The following is an 11,458-nucleotide window of genomic DNA, read 5'->3' as shown; positions in this document are numbered from 1 at the left end:
GGAATCAGGCGGAGTGCAGAGGCGCCATGTTGGGCAAGATACCCAATATCGTCTGGCTCGAGGGTGCCTTCGTGGAAACCATCAAGGGATGGCAATCGGGGTGGTTCTACATCACCGAGCCACGTGACCCTAAATGGGTAGCGGCCCCCGAATTTAGATCTGGAATCCCCATGCGGCTCACCTCTTGGAAGGAGAGTGGCCTGACCTGGGGTGATTCGGAGGAGCTGACCGGACTCCAAGCCTGTATCCATAAGCTGGTGAACAAGAAGTTCAAGCTTGTCAACGTGGTCCAAGTCATGCTCATCCGCCGGATTCTCCCGTGCCAAGAACGGGCATTTAAATTGTGGGAGTTCAATCCGGCACAGCACCAAACCTTGAGCAGGCTCTTCGACACTAGGTACGAGGATGCCTGGAAGGTGCTTTTCAAGGGCGCCGAAGCTCCCGCATCCGCCACTGAAGATTGCGGATTTCACTCGCAGCGTCCAGCTGATGAGGTAAGTGATTCTACCCCTTTACGGGACACTTGTTTTTAATAGTTCGACCTTACGCGGGATTTAATCTCCCTTTTCCTTTGACAGGGCTGGATGAAGAAGGCCGAGCAGATCATCTGTCCGGCTCCCATGCCAGAAAACCCAGTAGATGCCCGTCTAGCGGGGCTGCTGGTTCCGGCACTTAATGTGGTGCCGGAGAAGAAGGCCAAGAAGGAGCCCATGGGTACTCAAAAGAGTTCCCGTTTTTAGGTGTCCGATGACTCCGAGGCGGACTCCTCCCCGGAAGGCGAGGAGGAGGAAGAAGACTCTCCCCTGGAGGGGGGAGAGAGGAAGAGGAACGCTTCCCCAACGGGGGAGGCCAAGGGGTCCAAGAAGGGAAGGACCCTTCCTCCGGACGGCTCCGCCAATGCCAACGATGGCAACGAGGAGTGGCCCTCAAGGGCCAAGCCCCTGGCAAGATCGTAAGTATCTAGATTCCTAAGTGATTTGTAATTTCTTTTTCGTGCCACGCAGTGTCCTTCTAATGCCACATACTATCTGTAGCCCGGCCGAGGAGGATCTTCCCGCTTCATCCAGCGTGTCCTTGGCCCCGTCGGATGTAGATTCCATTCCGACCGCCTCCACCCCTCGCGATACTGAGGACGCCGAGGTAGGATCCCAGGAGGGGACCCGCCAGGAGGGGGAGGCTCCGGAGGTGCCGCAAGGCAACCTCCCGGACTTCGTGCCGGACTCCGCGCCGGAACCTGCAGTGGTTCCGGAGTCCGGCAAGCGGCCCCTTCGCAAGAAGGGCAAGACTGTGACACCGGCAGCCTCCGTCCAACCGGAGGCGCCGGACAACTTGTTGGAGGCGCTCAACGGTGCTTCCATCGAGGAAGAACACCGCACTATTATGAGTGCGGTGATTCAGAAGGTTCAGCTCGCCAAGAGCGGGCTGACCGAAGCCTGCAGTAGCCTTCTAACAGGCTTTGAGGTAAGAAGTTTAAAATATGTAATGTAATACTGCATAGACAGTAGCCCCTGATGCTCGGTTCGGTGTTCGGAAAGAAAAGCTGGACTGAGGATCTAAAAAAGATATACGCAGGATTGCTAAAAAATTATGTCAATATGGGTTTGCAGGCTGCGCTGCTGACCTCTGCCGCACTGACTGCGGAGGTCGGTGCTTTGAAGCAGGACCTCGAGCGGTCCGAGCAAGAGCTCGGCCATGCCAAGAAGCAGCTCGAGGACAAAGAAGGTGAGTAACACCACTTTGAAATTTGTACCTTACAGAAAAGGATTTAGGTTGCAATAAAAACAACAAGGATAACGTGGGTACTGCAGGGTCCATGAATGAGGTGGCGACCCTGAAGGAGGCCGTGTCCGCGGCCGAACACAATGCGACCGCAGAACGGACGGAGCGAGAGAAGCAGGAGGCGCGGGTGGCTGAGGTGCAGCAAGAGCTCCAGGCTCTCATGGAAAAGCATGAGAGTTTGGAGCGCGACTCAAAGACTCGAGAGTCCGAGCTTGCCTCGGCTCTTGAAAGTGCCAAAGCCGCCAAGGCCGAGGCCCATAAGTCCCTCCAGGAGATTGAGGCGGTGAAGAAGATAGCGGCGGGTAAGGCATTTTTCATGCAAAGCAAGCATGTGAATGTAAATTACCTGTTACTTACCCGGATTCGGAGCTCCCCAGGGGCATTTGCAGATCTGCCTCGCAGCATGTCCGATGCCGCCGCATTCTATCGGGCTGAGGAGGGGAGCTCAACGGAGAATGTCTTCTGGTCTCAGTACGCTGAGGCCGGACATCCGGTGCCCCTAGCGACCAGCTGAATCAGTTGGTCGAGCTCCACAAGGTAGCTGAGCAGGCCATGAAGGGCCTCATAGTCCGGCTGTGGCATGGAGAGGCCATGCCTGGGAGATACTTCGGCCTCGTGCGGCGGCTGGTGGATGCGGGCCCTTGGGTGGAGGTCATCAAGCGCTCCGCCTGCATTGAAGGTGCCCGTCGGGCCCTTGCCCGCGCAAAGGTGCACTGGGGCAAGCTGGATGCTGAGAGCCTTCTGACGGACGCGCCGCCGGCGGGGAAGGAGTATCGTACGCCCGAAATGTACTATAAGACTATCCTGAAGGGTGCCCGCAAGATTGCGGATGAGTGCCCCAGAGATGTAATTTTTGAGTAGACTCGCAATGTGTTATCCTGTGCGCTCAAAACTTTGTTCATATGCGCTAAGCAACGCTTGTTTGATTTAAAATATTACCTTCTGTGCGGCCATTTATCAAATCTGAGAGATGGCAAGTCGTCGGCTTCAGCCCCCATGCCACGAGTGCTAGGGTGTTCGGGATAAACTTGAGCACTCTTGTTCCCATTTTTGGGTCCATCTAGGGAGGCTCTCAACACAACGAACAAGGCAACCGGACTTATAATGCTTGAACACTCTCACTTAGCCATAGAATTCTATAATTTTAAATTTCGGCGAAGCCCCTAGTGTCGGAAGACCGAGTTCGGGGCGCTATCCACGCCTGGGCCGGACACTATCCGGTTCTTCGCTCTAAGCGGCGTAAGTCTTTAGGGACTCGAAAAGACCTCTCGAACAGCGACCAGCTCTCGCCTTATCATGACAGTCAGTTTTAGCTTTCTCCACTGAGGCGCTCGCCCAGCTCAACCGGGGCGCAATCGCAGTGGTTCTCCTAGTGCTACCTTAGCCGACGGAACGGAACGTAAGGTACCAAAACATGGGAGCCGGGCAAACCCAACTATTGACCCAAGACATGATTCGGAGCCGATGCATATAGTGCTATAAGTTCGGGGTGCCGCACTTGTGAAAGTGTTCGGACTTCACACCATAATGCGGGGAACATAAGCCCCTGGTGGATTCGACCGTACCAAATTGTACGGATGCAAGATGTCATAAATGAACATATATATATAAAGGAATGCAATTATAAGATAAAAAGTAATGCATTGTTTATTCAGGGAATTCTGCCATGAGTGCAGAACAATACAAATAGTGCGGTAAGCAAGGGAGTGGACTATTTTAAACATGTCCCCCTCCAGGGGTGGGCTGCGGAAATGGTGTAATAAACAGTTTTAATGCTCGTAATGGAGACCACCTGAGTGTTCGTCGTAGCCCTTGTTCCTCCCTGGCTGTTGTATCGTGAGTTCGGCCGATCTACTGCCGGACAGGGCCTCTTGTAAACGAAGTCCTGTGGATAAAATAAAATAAAAGAAGGAAAAGAAAAAGAGGAACACACTTAGGAGCCCCTGGTGTGGTTGAGCCGCACTCTGGGCCTGTCGTGGTCGTGCCCCTCCCCCTATGCCCAAGGTATCTCCAGAGCGTAATGATGTACGCGAAAAGCTGGTCTTGCAATCATGCTAGGGCTGGGGTTGGGGCCGCATTGCTACGCGTGCTCGGAACGTGCCAGGTGGTCTTGATGTATGTTGCTCCGGGCGCGTTTAATCATGTCCGGTCTTTTAACGGCCGGACTCGAAAATTGCCTTAAGAGGCTGCTCTGTACTTCTGCCGCGAGAGCCGCTGTGTGTTCCTCCGTTCGGAGGGAGCGTTCAGTGTTTCCGTTGACCGTGATGACCCCACGAGGGCCTGGCATCTTGAGCTTGAGGTATGCATAATGCGGCACCGCGTTGAACCTTGCAAACGCGGTTCGTCCGAGCAGGGCGTGATAGCCACTGCGGAACGGGACTATGTCGAAGATTAACTCCTCGCTTCGGAAATTATCCGGGGATCCGACGACCACTTCCAGTGTGACCGAGCCTGTACAATTGGCCTCGACACCTGGTATGACGCCTTTGAAGGTCGTCTTTGTAGGTTTAATCCTTGAGGGGTCTATGCCCATCTTGCGCACTGTATCCTGATAAAGCAGGTTCAGGCTGCTGCCGCCATCCATTAGGACTCTAGTGAGGTGAAATCCATCGACGATTGGGTCTAGAACCAATGCGGCGAATCCGCCATGGCGGATACTGGTGGGGTGGTCCCTTCGATCAAAAGTGATCGGGCAAGAGGACCATGGATTGAACTTCGGGGCGACTGGCTCCATCGCATATACGTCCCGAAGTGCACGCTTCCGCTCCCTCTTGGGTATGTGGGTTGCGTATATCATATTTACCGTCCGCACTTGTGGGGGGAAACCCTTCTGTCCTCTACTGTTCGGCGGCCGGGTCTCCTCCTCGTCGTCGCTATGCAGCCCCTTGTCATTGTTTTCGGCAATTAACTTGCCTGCCTGCTTGAATACCCAACAATCTCTGTTGGTGTGGTTAGCTGGCTTTTCGGGGGTGCCATGTATCTGGCAAGAGCGGTCGAGTATTCGGTCCAAATTGGACGGACCCGGAGTGGTTCTTTTGAATGGCTTCTTCCGTTGACCGGGTTTAGAGCCTCTGAATCCGGCGTTAACTGCCGTATCCTCATTGTTATCGCCGTTAACGCGGCGTTTGTTTTTGTTTCGACGCGACCTGCCATTGTGGTCCTTAGTATCCGGACTGCCAGCATTTTTGCTGAGGTTGTTGCTGCGAGCTAGCCAGCTGTCCTCTCCCGCACAGAAGCGGGTCATGAGTGATGTGAGGGCTGCCATGGATTTCGGCTTTTCCTGTCCTAGGTGCTGGGCCAGCCATTCGTCGCGGATGTTATGTTTGAAGGCTGCGAGGGCCTCTGCATCCGGACAGTCAACGATTTGATTTTTCTTTGTTAAGAACCATGTCCAGAACTGTCTGGCCGATTCATCTGGCTACTGAATTATGTGGCTTAGGTCATGGGCGTCTGGTGGTCGCACATATGTGCCCTGGAAGTTATCGAGGAATGCGGCTTCCAGGTCCTCCCAACACCCAATTGACTCTGCTGGCAAGCTGTTAAGCCAATGCCGAGCTGGTCCTTTAAGCTTGAGTGGGAGGTACTTGATGGCGTGGAGATCGTCGCCGCGGGCCATATGTATGTGAAGGAGATAATCTTCGATCCAAACCGCAGGGTCTGTTGTGCCATCATAAGATTCAATGTTCACGGGTTCAAACGCTTCAGGGATTTGATGATCCATTACTTCGTCTGTGAAGCATAGTGGGTGTGCGGTGCCTCTATATTGAGCAATATCGCAACGTAGCTCGAGAGAGCATTGTCTGCTATGTTTGGCCCGGCCGGAGTTGCTATATCCGGCGCGACGGTGGTCGTCGTGGGTCGTGGGGCGCCCACGTGATCCATAGATAGATCTGGATTGTCTTGCCTTGTCCTCCAATATATCCCGCAAGTCCGGCGCATTCCCCCGTGGCTTCGTACTTTTCGAGCGGTGCCGGGGTACGGTCTTGATGGAGGGCCTAGATGCCTCCCTGTCGCGACCACATGGTGGTCGGTCTGCCGTATTGTGCGCTGGTGATGAAGGTTTGTATGCTTCCTCCTCTAGTCGGGGGAGCAACTTGCATTTTGGGTAGCTTTTGGAGGGGCGTTCGAGTTCATACTCTTCGGCCGCGAGGACCTCGGTCCATCTGTCGGCCAGCAGGTCTTGATCAGCTTGAAGCTGTTGCTGCTTTTTCTTTAGGCTGTTCGCCGTGGCCATTAGCCTGCGTTTAAAACGCTCTTGTTCGACGGGATCCTCGGGCACGACGAATTCGTCGTCATTGAGGCTTGCCTCGTCTTCGGAGGGAGGCATGTAATTTTCGTCCTCCTCGTCTGCCGCTCTCTCCTGAGGGCTGGCTACTCCGTCCTCCTGTGCTGAATCTTGCTGGAGGGGGTTGTCTTCGGCACTCTCTGGGGTGTTATTATCTCCGGTGCCGGAATCTCCATTCTTGCTGTGGCGGGATTTAGAGCGGCGCCGCTGACGTCGGCGCTTGGGCTGTTTCTTAGAGGAATCTGCCTCCGCTGCTTCTTCGCCGTCCCCATCCTTTGGGGTGTCCACCATGTATATGTCATATGACGAGGTGGTCTTCCAGTGCCCTGTAGGCGCTGGTTCTTGATCGTCTCCGGCATCGTCATCCATACCGTCGATGTCTTCGGAGTCATAGTCTAGCATGTCGGTTAGATCGTCGAAAGTGGCTACAAAGTGGGTGGTGGGTGGGGTTTGAATTTCTTCGTCGTCCGCATCCCAACCGTCCTGACCGAAATCCGGCCAGGGTTCTCCTGATAATGAGAGGTGTTTTAGCGAATTTAGGATGTCGCCAAAAGGTGAGTGCTGAAAGATGTCCGCGGCGGTGAACTCCATGATCGACGCCCAATCGGATTCGATTGGTAGGGGCGCAGGAGGTTCGGAGTCCGGCAAGGAGTCCGGCGCCTCGGAGTCACGGGCTTTATGAGGGACAAGGTCAGTATTCGGCTCCATCGCCGTGGAAGTTGCAGCTCCCGAGGCGGTGTCCAGCCACCTGTCCTCAATCTGCGTGGTCGGCTCCAAACTATGGGTCAGAGCGGACTTGTGTGCGGCCTCCAAGATACTGTCCGGCGGCAGAGCTAGATCATGCCCATCGTGACAGTGCGGCACGCTCGGCTGTGGCTCGACTCCATCGAAGATCAAGTCTCCATGGATGTCAGCCGTGAAGTTTAGGCTTCCAAACCAGACCTAATGGCCAGGGGCGTAGCTTTCGATCTACTCCAGATGGCCGAGTGAATTGGCCCGCAGTGCGAAGCCGCCGAACACGAAGATCTGTCCGGGGAGAAAAGTCTCACCCTGGACAGCGTTGTTATTGATTGAAGAAGCCATCAAGCCTATCGGTGACGACACAGAGGAACTCTCAATGAAAGCACCAATGTCGGTGTCAAAACCGGCGGATCTCGGGTAGGGGGTCCCGAACTGTGCGTCTAGGCGGATGGTAACAGGAGACAAGGGACACTATGTTTTTACCCAGGTTCGGGCCCTCTCGATGGAGGTAAAACCCTACTCCTGCTTGATTGATATTGATGATATGGGTAGTACAAGAGTGGGTCTACCACGAGATCAAGGAGGCTAAACCCTAGAAGCTAGCCTATGGTATGATTGTTGTAATGGTTGTGTGTCCTACGGATTACAACCCTCCGGTTTATATAGACACCGGAGAGGGCTAGGGTTACACAGAGTCGGTTACAATGGTAGGAGATCTACATATCCGTATCACCAAGCTTGCCTTCCACGCCAAGGAAAGTCCCATCCGGACACGGGACGAAGTCTTCAATCTTGTATCTTCATAGTCTTGGAGTCCGGCTGACGATGATAGTCCGGCTGACCAGACACCCCCTAATCCAGGACTACCTCAATCAGTCTTGATCTTGGGTAGGGTCTTCCGAGACGTCGATGCTGCAACTTTGGGCTGCTTTGAAGCCTTCTCAGTCGGCACAGGGGAAGAGGTCCGAGTATGCTTGGAAGTCTGTCCAGTCGGCTTAGCCACTTTGCCACGGATACTTGCTGGGTCATGCAGATGCTTGGAACGCCTTTCGGTGCGAGGTGGTGGCTCGACTTCTTCGTCACTACTTGAGTCCTTGCTTTCCTCCTCCTCTCCTCCTCCATCAGACTGCCAATCCATGATTTCGCCTCCGCTTTCTTCTCCTTCCTGGTACTGCTCTTGCTCCCCGTTCAGCATTGAGTTTGTCTCTGTATAGATCTGTGAAGCAAAAGAGGTGAACAAAGGATGGTCAAATCAATAAGCAACTGCAAATTAGAATGAAAAACACTCGGAAATAAAGAATAGACCTGGTCTGGTTGATTGTTGGCGTTGAATGGTAAAACTCTTCCGGATCTCCTGGGTTATCCTTATTTCCTGTGATGCCTTGCACCCACTGCGCCACCGTCTTCTCATCAATGTCCTCCAGGTGGATCCGAGTGGAATCTTCAATCCCCGAGTACATCCACATCGAGTGATCACGAGCCTGGAGAGGCTGGATACGTCGACTGAGGAATATCTCGAGCAGATCCATACCAGTCACACCCTCATGGATCCGCTGAACTATTCGCTCCATCAACATGGTCACCTCCACCTTCTCTGCTAGAGTCACTTTCAAAGAAGTGGGTTTCTGGACTCGCTCCAGGGAAAAGGGAGGAAGCCAGTCGAATGACCAGGGGTCGACTTGTCTTTGCAATAAAACCAACTCGACTGCCACCCTCTCACTAAGTCTGGGACAGTCATCGCGGGAAAGGCACTCTTCCCCCTCATCTGGATACCTAAGCCCCACACATCTGGATCACCTGGGTTCTCTCGTCGCTCGGACTAGCTTTTTTCACAGTATGCGTGAAGATGTTCTTAAACAGACCCAGTGCGGTCGACAGCCCAAGAAATTCTCACACAGGGAGACAAAGGCAGCGAAGTACCTGATTGTGTTGGGAGAGAAATGGTGGAGTTGAGCCCCAAAGAAGTTCAGAAAAGCACGGAAAAAGGGATGTGGGGGCAAAGAAAAACCGTGGTCGACGTGAGTGGCGAGTAAGACGCACTCACCCTCCTGAGGCTGCGGCTCAGTTTCCTACCCCGGGAGCCTCCAGGAACCATGCTCAATCAGCCTGCTCTCAGCCAGATCTTGCAAGTCCTCCAGCTCGATTGTGGACTGGATCCAGTCGCCCTGAACCCAGCCGCGTGGCAAGGCGGATCTCGACGATGACCCGCTCCTACCGGTCTTCTTCCCCTTCCCCTTCGCCGCCCCCTTCTTTGCGCGCTTCAGCGCCACCGTCTTGTCCTTCGCCATCACAGCAAGAGGCGCACTGGCTCGAGGCGGCGTCGAGAGCGGAAGCGGTAGCGGTGGAGAAGCAAAGGAGGAAGAAGGAGAAATTGGGGTGCACTGTGCAAAATTCCCCAACCCAACGCCTTATATGGAGTCATTACCGAGTAACTGACTGCTGGGCCTGGGCAATCGTATCAAATCCCGCAACTGTCGCCCGCTTGGTACATGGTGAAAAAGGTGGCGTGGAGGTCGAGGCGCCTCTGCGTAATCCATCCCGATTACTGCGGCCTACTCCGTCTCGCGCGCTTCCCATAATTTTGAATCCCGCAAGATTTGGGAGCAGCAGAGCAGTCTGTCGGACTAAAGATTTTTTCCATATCAACACTCGAAGCTTATCAGCAAAGTTCACTCGACTACTTTAGAATGGATCAAGGCGACTGAAAATGAAGTCAAAGTTGTCACATGGTTCATCAATCCAAGGAAAACGCTTTCGCATCGTGTAACTCAACCGGAACCAACTTCAACTCCTTTTTCCACTCGAACCCTGAACCATTCGGGGGCTAATGATAGCGACATGTACCTCGGGTAGGGTCATAGGCCTGGCCTAGTCACCCTCCCCAAGGACATTACCCTAAAGTCAGAAGCATTCAAGGGATAACATCATCCACTCGACCAGAAGCATTCCACTCAGAAGATTCAATTTCACTCGACCATAGCAATAGTCACTCGACGACCAGAAGGTCTAAAGTCACTCTGTACAGCAGTGGTCAGGCATTTACTCGGTATAATTAATGGTCATTCATGTATCTTTATTGTTGGCATTACCAGTAACGCCCTATCTTTATGTACATTAAACCCTGTGTAACTGAGGGCCGGCGGGGTCTGGCGAACTCTATATAAGCCAGCCCCCTCCTCAGGGACAAGGGTTTGCACCCCTTGTAACTACACACACATAATCCAATCGACCAAGCTCCCGAGCACCGAGACGTAGGGCAATTAATTCCACTATGAAGGGCCTGAACTCGTAAATCTTGTGTGTACAACTTCACCATAGCTAGGATCTAGCCTCCTCATACCTACCCCCCATTCTACTGCCAGTCTTAGAACCACGACAGATACTTGAAGAAGATATCATAATGTAGAACATTGATTATAATTTGGGCTAATGTGTGGCTTTTGCGGCCCTGGGCTAAATACTTGTCATAATGTAGGGGGCGGGGCACTATACTTTGTGTGATAAACATGGTGTACGTTTGGAACATGGTTTAGATTTTGAATATTTAGTTAGTACATCAGATGTACTATTATTTGGAATCAACATCTAGTGTATTCGAAAGATTGAATTCGAGTTCATATGGTACACATAGTTCATATCTATCTCTATAGTAATCATGTGGTGTGTTGTGAAGGTAATACAGGAATGATAGTTGAAGTTGGCAACAATCATGATTGTAGATCCTTATTGAAATAGAGAAACGAATTCAAATTCAGTTTGAATTGAAGCGGTACTATAAACATTTGGAATGCACTAAAATGTTGGTATGAGTAGGTTACATGCATTATACAGCCAGCGAAAAAATTTAATTGGACATAACATGGATTCATACTCTCTCTTTGTGTAGCTTTGAATAGCATTTGTATAGTAAAATGGGACAAGACTCTCTCTTTGTGTGGTGTGAATAGTTTTTATTTATTTTTTCATTTTTTCGTTGAGGGAAGTGCGAATTGATTTGGTACGTACAAGTACAATATTGCACGTTAGGCTTGTCCCAAAAATTCAACCCGTGCCTTGTTATATCCGGAAAATTCAGATATCGTGCTCCCAAAACTGGCGTCTTCACAACCGCGCCTTGCTATCCTGAAATTACAATGCGCACGAAAACTCCCTCCAGCTGCCAAATCCCGACATGCGAAATCCCCCTTCTAACCCTGAGCCAAAAGGGACGCTAGTTCAAATCGGTGGGGGTACTTTTGTAACACACCCTACATTTTGGACAAGCGTGTCCCTAAGTCATGGTTTCCCCCCTCCCATCGCCTCCTTTTCGCCATTCAAAATCCAGGTCTCCATAACCTCTCCACTCAAGCCGTGAAACCCCACCCTCCCTCATCCACCTCCCCAGATGAGGATCTGTCGTCCCGCCGGTTCAGACGCCCCATCCTCCAACTCCAAGGAGCTCCTCCGATGATCGCCTCGTCTATCACGGCTGCTCCATCCCCACGGTGCTGCCTTAACCTGCTCCAGCGGAACCGTAGCATCCACACCGACTCCTCAGACGAAGCAGAGGCCTACTTGGCGCCACCAAAGAGGTTGTACACTCATCGCATCGCACCTTCTCCTTAACTCGACCTCCCGGCCCCAACGGTGCTCCATCTCGCACCCCCATGGAGC

Source organism: Triticum aestivum, chromosome 6B, assembly GCF_018294505.1.
Source record: "Triticum aestivum cultivar Chinese Spring chromosome 6B, IWGSC CS RefSeq v2.1, whole genome shotgun sequence".
NCBI lineage: Eukaryota > Viridiplantae > Streptophyta > Magnoliopsida > Poales > Poaceae > Triticum > Triticum aestivum.
Note: the sequence above shows the minus strand (reverse complement) of the source record.